We start from the raw sequence: 11,032 nt of genomic DNA, 5'->3' as shown, positions 1-11,032 counted from the left end.
CGGACGGTGACGACCACTGCTCGCAGGGGCGGGGTCCCAATTTAGGGCGGTCACTACACGGCCAGGGGGCCGGGGTCTCCCCAGCAAGGGCGGGGCCAGGGAAACTGAGGCACGCAGCCCCCATCCCACACCAGAGGCGTGGGTGGCTTTGGAGCGGGGTCTTGGGAGTGTGGGTGGGGAATAAGACGAAGCGCTCAGAGACCGGAACGCTATAAAGTCCCTGGAAAAGTAAAACGAGAGGTGGGCATGGTTAGAAGGCTTGGACTAGGAAGGGGAAGCGGGGCTCTGGCAGGGGGGAACCCGACAGGGGCGAGAATTACTGGCAAACAGTAGAGGGCCCGAGCCTGGGGAGAGAGTGGGGCTGGACTACGAAAGGCAGAAAGAGGCGTGGTATCGATGGCGGTACGTGGGCGGGCCTGGGGGAGAATGACAGCGAAGTGGGCGGGGCTAGGAGGCTGACAGCTGGTACGTAGGGGGGCTTGCGGAGAATGACAGGGAAGTGGGCGGGGCTAGGAGGCTGGCGGCTGGTACGTGGGCGGGCCTGGGGAGAATGACAGCGAGGTGGGCGGGACTAGGAGGCTGACGGCTGGTACGTGGGCGGGCCTGGGGGTGAATGACAGCGAAGTGGGTGGGGCTTGGCGGTGGGCGGCGCCGGGGAGGAAGATAACAGGGAGGTAGGCGGGGTCTAGGCAAATAACAGGGAAGTGGGCGGAACCCAGGAGCAGGCAGGGAGGACCCACGTTTCTCTGAGCCCCGCAGGCTAAAGCCTCATCGGCGCCGCTGATAATGTTGGCCCAGGGCCCTCGGCGCTGGGCATTCCAGATGCTGGGCGATTCCCCGGCGGCTGCCTTCGGGCTGAGAGCCCTGGCGGGGCGGGCAGACACCTACCCGTGCGTCCAACTACGGCCCCGCCCCCGGCGCCCTCGCCGCGCCTCATTGGCCGGGCGCGCCGACCTCCGACCAATGGGAAGTGCCTCCGTATTCAACCGGTCTCACGGCCCCAGAAGGCGCCGGCCGGCGGGGACGCAGGGCTGCTGCTTCCCCGGTTCAGTTCCCGGTACTAAGGCCCCGCCTAATCCGGCTCCGGCCTACCCTGTCCCCGCTCCCCCGTCTCCACTCTCCCCCTGGGCTCTGCCGTTGAAGCTCCGAAACCCTAGAGCAGCTTCCCCCCTCCCAGCCTAGACCCCCCCACACATCTGGGCCCTCCTCCTTGCAGCCTGGACTGAGGCTCCTGGGCCACCAGGGGGCGCCCGCCGAGGAAAGCGGTCCAGAGTGCCCTCCTGGCCTCCTCAAGGGGAAGAGGTGGAGCAACCTGGGTCTCCACTGGGGGCTGGAGCCTAGGTGTTCCGAGGGGTGGGCATGGGTTCCCTCTGGGGTGGGTCTGAGTCTTCTGGGAGTAGGTTCTGGGTTCCCTTTCGGTAGTACTGCCTTTTACTTTAATCCTAGTTTCAGGTGTCTCTAGATCTGCCCGTGTTGGGGTGTGTGTGTGTGTGTGTGTGCGCGCGCGCGCGAGATATTGTGTGTCTCTGGCTGTGTATCCCAGAGTCCTGAGTCTCTCTGAGGTTGTTTATGTGTTAGTGGGTTTGTGTGCCCATGGCTGTCCCTCACCTGCTTCCTGGGCCTGGGACGGGCTCTGTGTCTCCAGGATTTTCTCTGCTGTGCTCGTATGCTGCCCAACTCCCTGTGTGTAATTGCATGTATGCCTCAACTGTGTGCCCTGTGTGGCTCCAGGTGAGTGTCCTTACGTGTCCATGTTGTGTGTCCAGGCAAATGAGTCGTCTGGTCTGTGTGTGTTATGGAATGTAACATAATGTAATCACGTTCCATAATGTAATGTAGCCCATGAGTCAGTGGCTGTCGGACCAGTGTAGGGTGGATCCACAGCCTGATCACCTCCGAGTTATATAAACAGCACCATAGACGTAGAATCCTGGGTGAAGACACAGGGGAAGATGGACGCCCTGAGAGCAATGGAGGCAGATGCATCTACAAACCCAGAAATGCCAAGGATTTCCGGCAGCTACTAGAAGCCGAAATAGACAAGGAAGGACCTCCCCGTGGAGACACCCTGAATGCGGACTTCTCGCCTTCTGAACTATGAGAAAATAGATGTCTGTTCTTTAGAGCCACCCACCTGCGGTATTTGTGCTACAGCTGCACTAGGAGATGAAGACAATGAGCGAGCCTGTGGTTAGCTTTGGGGACTGCCCCCGTGTATTTATGATTGTGTCTCTGCTTGTCTGTCTCACTAGGTGTCTGTGAGACTGTGTGTGTGTCCATGTTGTATTTCAGTGTGTATGTGATTGTGTGTCTGCGACTGTGTGTACTTCTAGTCCAGTGTGAGTAGGCCCTGAGTAGGTGCCTCTTGTGTCCCCGTGTGTATGTGCCTTTTGTCATCCTCGTATGTGCCTGTGGCTAGTGTTGGTGACTGCTGTTGTGCGTCCATGATCGTGTGGCCAGGTATGTGTCTTGGCGTGTGTGATTATGTGTACGCCTGTGTCTTAGTTGCTTAGTGCTGCTGTAACAGAAATGCCACAAGTGGGAGGCTTTAGCAAACAGACATTTATTCTCTCGCAGCTCAGGAGGCTAGAAGTCAGAATTCAGGGCACCAGCTCTCCCTCTATTGGCTCTGGGGGAAAATCCTTGTCTCAGCTTCTCTAATGTTCTTCCCAGTGCTCTTTGGAGATCTCCACACGACATCTATCTTCCCCCATTTGTGCTTGCTCATCCCTGCGGCTAATCTGCTCCTTCTGTATCTGAAAAATGGTTGCTTTAAAACACACCCTACGCTGATAGGGCCTCATTAACGTAACAAAGAAAAGTCAATTCCTGGGATTACATCCACAGGGATGTTGTTGTTAGGTGCCATCCAGTCCATTCTGACTCATAGCGACCCCATGTGACAGAGTAGAACTGCCCCACAGGGTTCCAAGGCTGTCATCTTTATGGAAGCCGACCCGCCACGTCTTCCTCCTGTGGAGTCGCTGGTTGGGTTCGAACCTCCAACCTCTGGCTTAGCAGCTGAGTGTTTAACCACTGCACCATTAGGTCCCCTTATCCACAGTATACCTGTTGTCTTTGAGTAGATTCTGACTCATGGCGACCCTAGAGGACACAGTAGAACTGCCCCAAAGGGTTCCCAAGGAGCAGCTGGTGGATTAGAGCTGCTGACCTTTGGGTTAGCAGTTCAGCTCTTAACCGCTGCAGCACCAGGGCTCCATCCACAGTGCGGGGGTTAGGAGAAGGAGCCCAGGTGGCACGTTGGTTAAGAGCTCACCTGCTAACGGAAAGGTTGGTGGTTTGAACCCACCCAGTGACTCCGTGGGAGAAAAGACCTCCTGGTCTGTAAAGAGCCCAGGCTAGAAAACTGTATGGGGCAGTTCTGCTCTGTCACATGGTGTCGCTGGGAGTCGAAATCGACAGCACCTAACAACAGCATCTCGTTGCCGTGGAGTCAATTGTGACTCCTAGCAACCCCATGTGACAGAGTAGAAGTGCCCCATAGGGTTGTGTAGGCTGTCATCGTTATGGGAGAGTCCCTGCCAGGTGGTAACCCTGCCTTGCTGTGATTTCATTCCCCGGCAGCCTGGCTGCTTCCCAGCAGGGTGGGCTGGCTCCTCACACCCCCTCCTCGGAGCAGTTCTCAGGGCCCGCCAGGTCTTTCTGGGTCTTCCCCGTCCCTGTGTCCTTCCTCCACCCTCAGCAGGGAAACACCATTTCCTGCCCTTGATGTCATCGCTGCTAAAGTTTCCCTTCTTCCTAACAGCTTGGGTTGCTGGTTTCTTTCTTTATGTTTGTGCACTTTGCCGTGATCTCGTGCTTCACATCTTTTTTTTTTTTCAATTGCTAATACACGGAAAATGCAAATGGGGCAAAAATGTACCCAGTGACAGGTGCATACCTCCTCTCGCCCCTGACCCCAGTTTTCTGTCTCCCTCCCAGACATTTTCTGTGCAGACTTATCTCTGCCCCAAACAAAACCAGCGTTCTATACATCCTGCCCCTCGCTTTGTTTTCTTATCCCTTCGAGATCTCTTTTGAGGTCCAGAGAGATGACTCAGTCTTATTTCTTTCCCACTCAGTCACCTAATGAAGTCTAAGACCCGTAATTTGACAGTTTCCCTTCCGATAGCTCTGCAGTTTATTTCCACTCAGAAGAATTTTGCAATGGATATCCTCATCTAGCTGTCTTTGACCCAGATATGGGCACTTGTTTGGAAGCTTGGTGGTTCATTCCCAGGATTAGCCCTCATACACAGTCACTCAGAGACACTGGACTCTCAGCCCCACTGGCCACAAGGATGGCTCACCTACTGAGCACCTGCTGTATGCCAGGCACTGTTCCAGAGAACCTTACAATGAGGTGGCCCCTGATGTAAGCCCCACTTCATAGACGGGCTCAGAGTGGGGAAGGAATTTGCCCAAGATCACACACCTAGCAAGGGGCAGGGCTGGGATTTGAAGCCAGGTGGTTTGGGTCTTAGACGTCAAGCTGTTGCTCCTTGGTCCCCGGGTGGTGCAAATGGTTGATGCCCTCAGCTGCTAATTGAAAAGTTGGAGGTTTGAGTCTACCCAGAGGCACCTCGGAAGAAAGGCCTGGCAACCTGCTTCCCCCCAAAAATCACCATTAGAAACCCTCTGGAGTGCAATTCTACTCTGGCACATACAACTTGACAGCAACTGGTGGGTCCTCAGCAACAAACAGCCACCTGTGCAGCACGAACCCCCAGCCCCCAGGACACAGCCTCACACTGGAAACATACAATCCACCTGAGTGGCCGGGTGCACACCCCAATACCACAAAACACAATTGCTTTACAGGTCCACACATGGCCACCTGTGTCTTCCTGGCTTATCTAGAGACATGGGTGGTTCAGTGGTGGCATTCTTGCCCTCCATGAGGGAGACCCAGCTGCGATACCCAGCAAATGCCCCTTACGCAGCGTCGTCACCGCTCTGGCAGTGGAGGCTTGTGGGTTGCTGTGATCGCTGAACGGGTTTCAGCGAGGCTTCCAGACTCAGACAGACCAGGAAGAAAAACCTGTCAATCTACTTCCAGAAATTAGCCAGTGGAAGCTCTGTGGACCACAACGGTTTGACCCTCCACCAATCATGGGGATGGCACAGGACCGGGCAGCATTTCATCCCATTATGCATAGGGTCACCGTGAGTCAATTGGCAGCTAACAACGACGGCATCTAGGGCTGAGGAACTCAGACCCAGCTTTTCCGGTGACTCACCCAATTCAGATGAAAGAATTCCCCTTTCTGTATCCCTTACCTCCTTCAACACATGTTAACACTCTCACGACTCAGGACCAACCTCACTCCATTCTTTTCCTTGTTTCTCCTTTTCTCCTTTCATGCACCCATTTGGAGTGGCACTCACTCACTAATTCATTCACGCACTCAGCAAACATTGCTAATGTCCTTTGTTAGGTTTGGTCTCTGCTCTGGGGGACACAGAGGGTCCAGGCTAGTTAAGAAGCTGACACTGGACTATACAGTTACCGACAAGGGTAGGGGGAAGGGACGCATTTTGCTAGGAAAAACCAAGGCACAACAGCATCAAAAGCTGTGAGGACGTGGAGCTGCTGGAATCTCATTCGTTGAGGGTGGGAATGCGAAATGGTTCAGCTGCCTTGAAAGACAGCCTGGCAGTTTCTTGCAAAATTTTCTTACAGAGCTAAACATTGGCTTACCGTGTTGTTGTGAGATGCCACGGAGTTAGTTCCAAATCATAGCTATCCTATGAAGGAAACACTGCCCGGTCCCGCGCCATCCTCACAATCGTTGCTGTGTTTGAGCCCGTTGTTGCAGCCACTGTGTCAATCCATCTCGTCGAGGGTCTTCCTCTTTCTCGCTGACCCTCTACCAAGCATGACTGATGAGTCAGTTCTGACTCACAGCAACCTCAGGTGTTTCAGAGCAGAACTGCACCCTAAGATTTTCTTGGCTGCAGTGTTGACAGAAGCAGGCCGCCAGGACTTTTTTCCACAGTATCACTGGTTGGGTTCAAAGCACCAATCTCTAGGTTAGTAGCTGAGCACAAATCGTTCATGCCACCTAGGGATGTTTGCCCTTGACTACTAACCTAAACGTTGGCAGTTCAAACTCACCCAGTGGTGCCTCAGAAGAAAAGCCTGGCAATCTGCTTCCGTAAAGAATACCCTGAAATCTTAGCCAAGAAAACCCTATGGAGCAGTTCTATTCTGCAACATATGGGATTGCTATGAGTTGGAATCAGCTCAATGGCAACATGGCATTATACTTTTGTCAAAACCCACAGGACTGTACAGCACTGTCTTAGTCATTTAGTACTGCTACAACAGAAATACCACAAGTGGATGGTTGTAACTAAGAGAAAATTATTCTCTCACAGTCCAGGAGGCTAGAAGTTCAAATTCAGGACACCAGATCCACGGGAAGGCTTTCTTTCTCTTGGCTCTGGGGGAAGGTCCTTGTCATCATTCTTCCCTGGCCTAGGAGCTTCTCAGTGAAGGGACCCTGGGTCCAAAGGATGCACTCCACTTCTGGCTCTTTGTTCTTGGTGGTATCCTCCTGCTCCCTTCTCTCTTATACATCTCAAAAGAGATCGACTCAAAATACAATCTAATCCTATAGATTGAGTCCTGAGTCATTAACATAACTGCCTCTAATCCTGCCTCATTAACATCATAAAGGTTAGGATTTATAACACGTAGGAAAATCACATCAGATCACAAAAGGGTGGACGGTCACACAATACTGGGAATCATGGCCAAGCCAAGTTGACACACATTTTTGGGGGACACAATATAATCCATAGCCAACACCAAGAGTGAACCCTGATGTAAACTATGGGCTTTAGTTCATGGCAGAGTAAGCGCATGGCTGTTAACCCAGAGATTGGGTGTTGGGACCCACCAGCAGCTCCACTGGAGAATGGTGTGGCAGTCTGCCTGCTACCAAGATTGTTGTCTTCCCTCCCCACTCTTCCCCCTCCCCGTCAGCTTTTTCTTCGCTCCCTTCTTTTTTCCTCTCCCCTCCGCTTTCATCATTTTCCCTCAGAGGCGCATTCCGCCTCGCCCCCAGAGGCAGAGCGGGTCCCCCTCCTCTGCCTCTTCCCGGCTCCTCCTCGCCGCCCTGTGGCGAGAAGGAGGCCCCTCCCTACCCGGGCACTGGAGGCGGTGGCGGTTGGAGTAGCGGGGCGGAGACGGGGTCACCATGGAACTAATGCGCTGCGCGCGTTCCGCGCTGCCGCTGGGCGCAGTTCCCTGTCCTTCCTCAGTCGGCTCTGTCTTCGCCGCGCGCCCCGCCGCCTGCGCAGAGAATGAGGTGGTAAAGGGCCCGCGGGTGAGCACCCATCACCACTGTGAAGCTACGGCTCGGCAGGAGAGAAGGAGGAGGTAGCTGCATCAGACTGGGTGACTGACAGATCCAAAGGATTTCCAGGACATCTGGAAAAGCAGAGATTGTCTTTCCTGTTGGAAAAGGCAATGTCTGGGCAAGTGCAGATGTAGAAGGCGAAGGCACCCCAAATGCCTACAAATCAGAATGTTTCTTCATCCCAGAGATGAAGTGATTCAGGAGCTGGCCAAACTCAAGTGCCCATTCAACCTTTACCGGAAAACCTTTGCTCTGCTGGCATTCTTTTGGATGGCTTTTAGCTACCCTTGCCAAACCTATTGCCACTGAGCAGGTTCCAACTCACAGCAACCCTATAGGACAGAGTAGAACTGCCCCGCAGGGTTTCCAAGGAGCAGCTAGTGGATTCAAACTGCCAACCTTTTGGTTAGCGGCTGAGCTCTTGACCACCATGCCACCAGGGCTCCAGCTACTGCAAAGGCCTATATTGCAATGAGCTGTTTTTTTTCTGAGTTGCCCAGACTGTTTGAGAGAATTCCAATACTGAAGGTGCTGTCGAGATAGACCTTCTATGGATGTTCTTCATCTGAACTTCTGAGAAGGGAGAGAATTGTTCTAAATAAATTGAATTGGGATCTTCACACAGCCACACCGCTGGACTTTCCTCACATTTTTCAGGCCATCACAGCGTCAACTAACTAGGCCTCGGGTACTCTTCCGTTTGCCCACACCAGTCTTGGCTTAACATTAGGCAGTCCTTACCAAAAGACTCCTCCACTGTCTGGCCTGCAACCAACTTCTGCAATTCAGAGGATCCATGCTCGCTCTAGGAGCCCTGGTGGCACAGTGGTTAAGAACTCAGGCTGCTAACCAAAAGGTCAGCAGTTCAGATCCACCAGCTGCTCCTTGGAAACCCTTATGGCACGGTTTTACTCTGATGGTTTGCTGGAAACCCTGGTGGCATAGTGCGTAGTGGTTAAGTGCTATGGCTGCTAACCAAGAGGTCAGCAGTTCAAATCTGCCAGGTGCTCCTTGGAAACTTTACCAGGCAGTTCTACCCTGTCCTATAGGGTCGCTATGAGTCAGAATTGACTGGACGGGCAGTGGGTTTTTTTGTTTAATGGTTTGTTATGAGTTAGACTGGATGGCAATTTTTTTGTTTGTTTGTTTGTTTTGTTTTATACCTTATCAGGCTGATTTGAAGTGAGTGCCAGAAAAACAAACAAAACAAACCAAAAACCGAGCCATTGTTTCCTGTGTGGCCAATTATAATTCAGTATTATTTAAACACTTAAAGACCAAAACAAGTATAAAACATTTCAAAAGATCAAAAATTAACAAAGTAAAAAGTTTCTTTGTAGCGTTTGTCAGTTGCACTATTTTCTCTGCTACAATGTCCTGTAACTTGCCCCACGTGAAAAATTCACATTTGATGTTTCAAAAGCTGCCTCATATGAATCAGAAGCGATAGGTTTTTAGTGTTTGTCTCGTTTCAACTTCTAAAGCCTCGGAACAAAATCACTGCTTTTACTTCGGTTGATCTTAAAAAGTGAAACTTAGAAGTGACGTGTGCTTTGGACACCCTCGGGTTTGTTGGCAGCATTTTTGACATTTATATAAAATGGTTTGTGATACAGTTCAGACAGCCAGAGGTTCACCAAAGGAACATGTATGAGAACAACTAAAATTAGATCCTGTGACTGATAGGAATTTTCACTCATTTATCATCAATAGGGAAGACCGCCTGGGTGTTGGGGCAGTTCCAGGAGTTGAGTCTGTAACATGTAGTGTCTGAATTCAGTACCCAAGTATTACATTACTGGGATTTTCTTGATAAAAGTTATCCCCCCGTCTCCCCAGCCTACCTCTATTTCTCTTCATGACTTGGAGATTCTGAGCTTTGTGCAACCTGGAGAAGTCACTGCAGTCACAACCACGTCCCCATTGATGATAAAAGCCCCTGGCAGCAATAATAAGTCATCCTTAAAAAAACAAAACAAAACAACAAAAAAAAAACTTGTTGTTGTTAGGTGCTGTCAAGTCGATTCCAACTCACAGCAACCCTATCTACGTTCAACAAGATGAAACACTGGATCCCCAAGTCCTGCGCCGTTGTCACAAACGTTGTTATGCTCAAGCCCATTGTTGGAGCCACTGTGTCCATCCATCTCATTGAGGGTCTTCCTCTTTTTCACCGACCCTCGACTTTACCAAGCATGATGTCCTTCTCCAGGGACTGGTCCCTCCTGATACCATGTCCAAAGTACGCGAGATGAAGTCTCACCGTCCTTGCTTCTAAGGAATGTTCTGGCTGTACTTCTTCCAGGACAGATTTGTTCCATCTTCTGGCAGTCCGTGGGATACTCAATACGCTCTACCAGCACCAGCATTCAAAGGCGTCAGCTCTTCTTTGCCCTTCCTTATTCATTGTCCAGCTTTTGCATGCATGTGAGGCAATTGAAAATACCATGGCTTGGGTCAAGCGCATCTTAGTCCTTAAAGTGACTGCTCTGCTTTTTAACACTTTAAAGAGGTCTTTTGCAGCGGATTTGCCCAATGCAATATGTCATTTGATTTCTTGACTGCTGCTTCCAAGGATGTAAAGATTGCAGCTTGGAAACTCTATGGGGCAGTTCTACTCTGTTGTGTGGAGTCGCTATGAGTCAGAATGGACTGGATGACAGTAGGTGTGGTTTTGGTTTTAGTAAATGACAACACATCAATATTGGTTCTTCAGTTATAACAAATGTATCACCCAAACGCAAGATGTTCGTGATAGAGGAAACTGTTGGGGGGGGTGGGGGGGGGAGGAGGACTTGGAAACTCTGTATTTTATGCATAATTTTGCTGTAAACCTAAAACCTGTCTTTAAAATAAAACCTTTTAAAAAAAATCAAGGTGCATTTCCTGAGGAGGTGCCTGTTCACTGGGCTTCAGAGGCTGAAGAGGACATGCCCAGGCAGAGACTGGGATGTCTCCTCCTGGCTACTTCCTGTCCAATCCCTCCCTTGAGTCCCAATATGATGAGGTTGGGGACTCAGCTCCCCCCCACCCCGTAGATGAGGGAAACCAGGGCCCACGCTCACCCCGGGGAGACAGCTGAAGCCAGAGGTGCAACTTGGTTAACAGTGGGGTGCTGCGAGTGTGAACTTGAGGGCCCCACGATGGGGCGGGGCCACCTGGCTCAGATGTCCCAACCACAGTACGTCATGGTGCTCCCTGACTGTGGCCTGTGCCTTCCCCAGGCTGTGAAGGCTTGTTTCCCCTCCCTGGCAGGGGGTGTGCAGATCTCAGCCATGTTGCCCAGCCTGGAGAGTCGTTCAGAGCAGTCACTGTGTGACGTGGGCCGAGTGACTTCATCTTTTGGAGCCTTAGTTTCTGCATCCACCAAATGGGTATGCTGGTGCACTAAGGAGTCATGGGAAAGGCTTCAGTAATAATAATACGAATGAGAGCTCACTTTTATTGAGCGTGTACTCCGTGCTTGGCACTGTGCTCACAGCAAGGCCTCAACCACTCTTTGAGATCGACAATTAGTCCCATTTAACAGATGTGAACAATGAGATTCAAAGAGGTGAATCAGCTTGCCCAAGATCACGCAGACCAGAAATTAGAAAAGCTAGAATTCAAGAGTCTGGAGCAGGGTCGGAAATTTTTTTGTCTATAATATCCAGAGAGTAAATATT

General features: G+C 51.4%; 1 pseudogene; it reads left to right on the top strand.

Annotated features, from left to right (window-relative positions):
- The first annotated feature begins 396 nt into the window (after nt 1-396).
- On the top strand, nt 397-8,176 carry LOC126074010 (cyclin-I2-like; annotated as a pseudogene).
- The last annotated feature ends 2,856 nt before the right edge of the window (nt 8,177-11,032 follow it).

This window comes from Elephas maximus, chromosome 3 (assembly GCF_024166365.1).
Source record: "Elephas maximus indicus isolate mEleMax1 chromosome 3, mEleMax1 primary haplotype, whole genome shotgun sequence".
In the NCBI taxonomy this organism is placed as follows: Eukaryota; Metazoa; Chordata; class Mammalia; order Proboscidea; family Elephantidae; genus Elephas; species Elephas maximus.
This window is presented reverse-complemented; position numbering and strand designations above follow the sequence as displayed.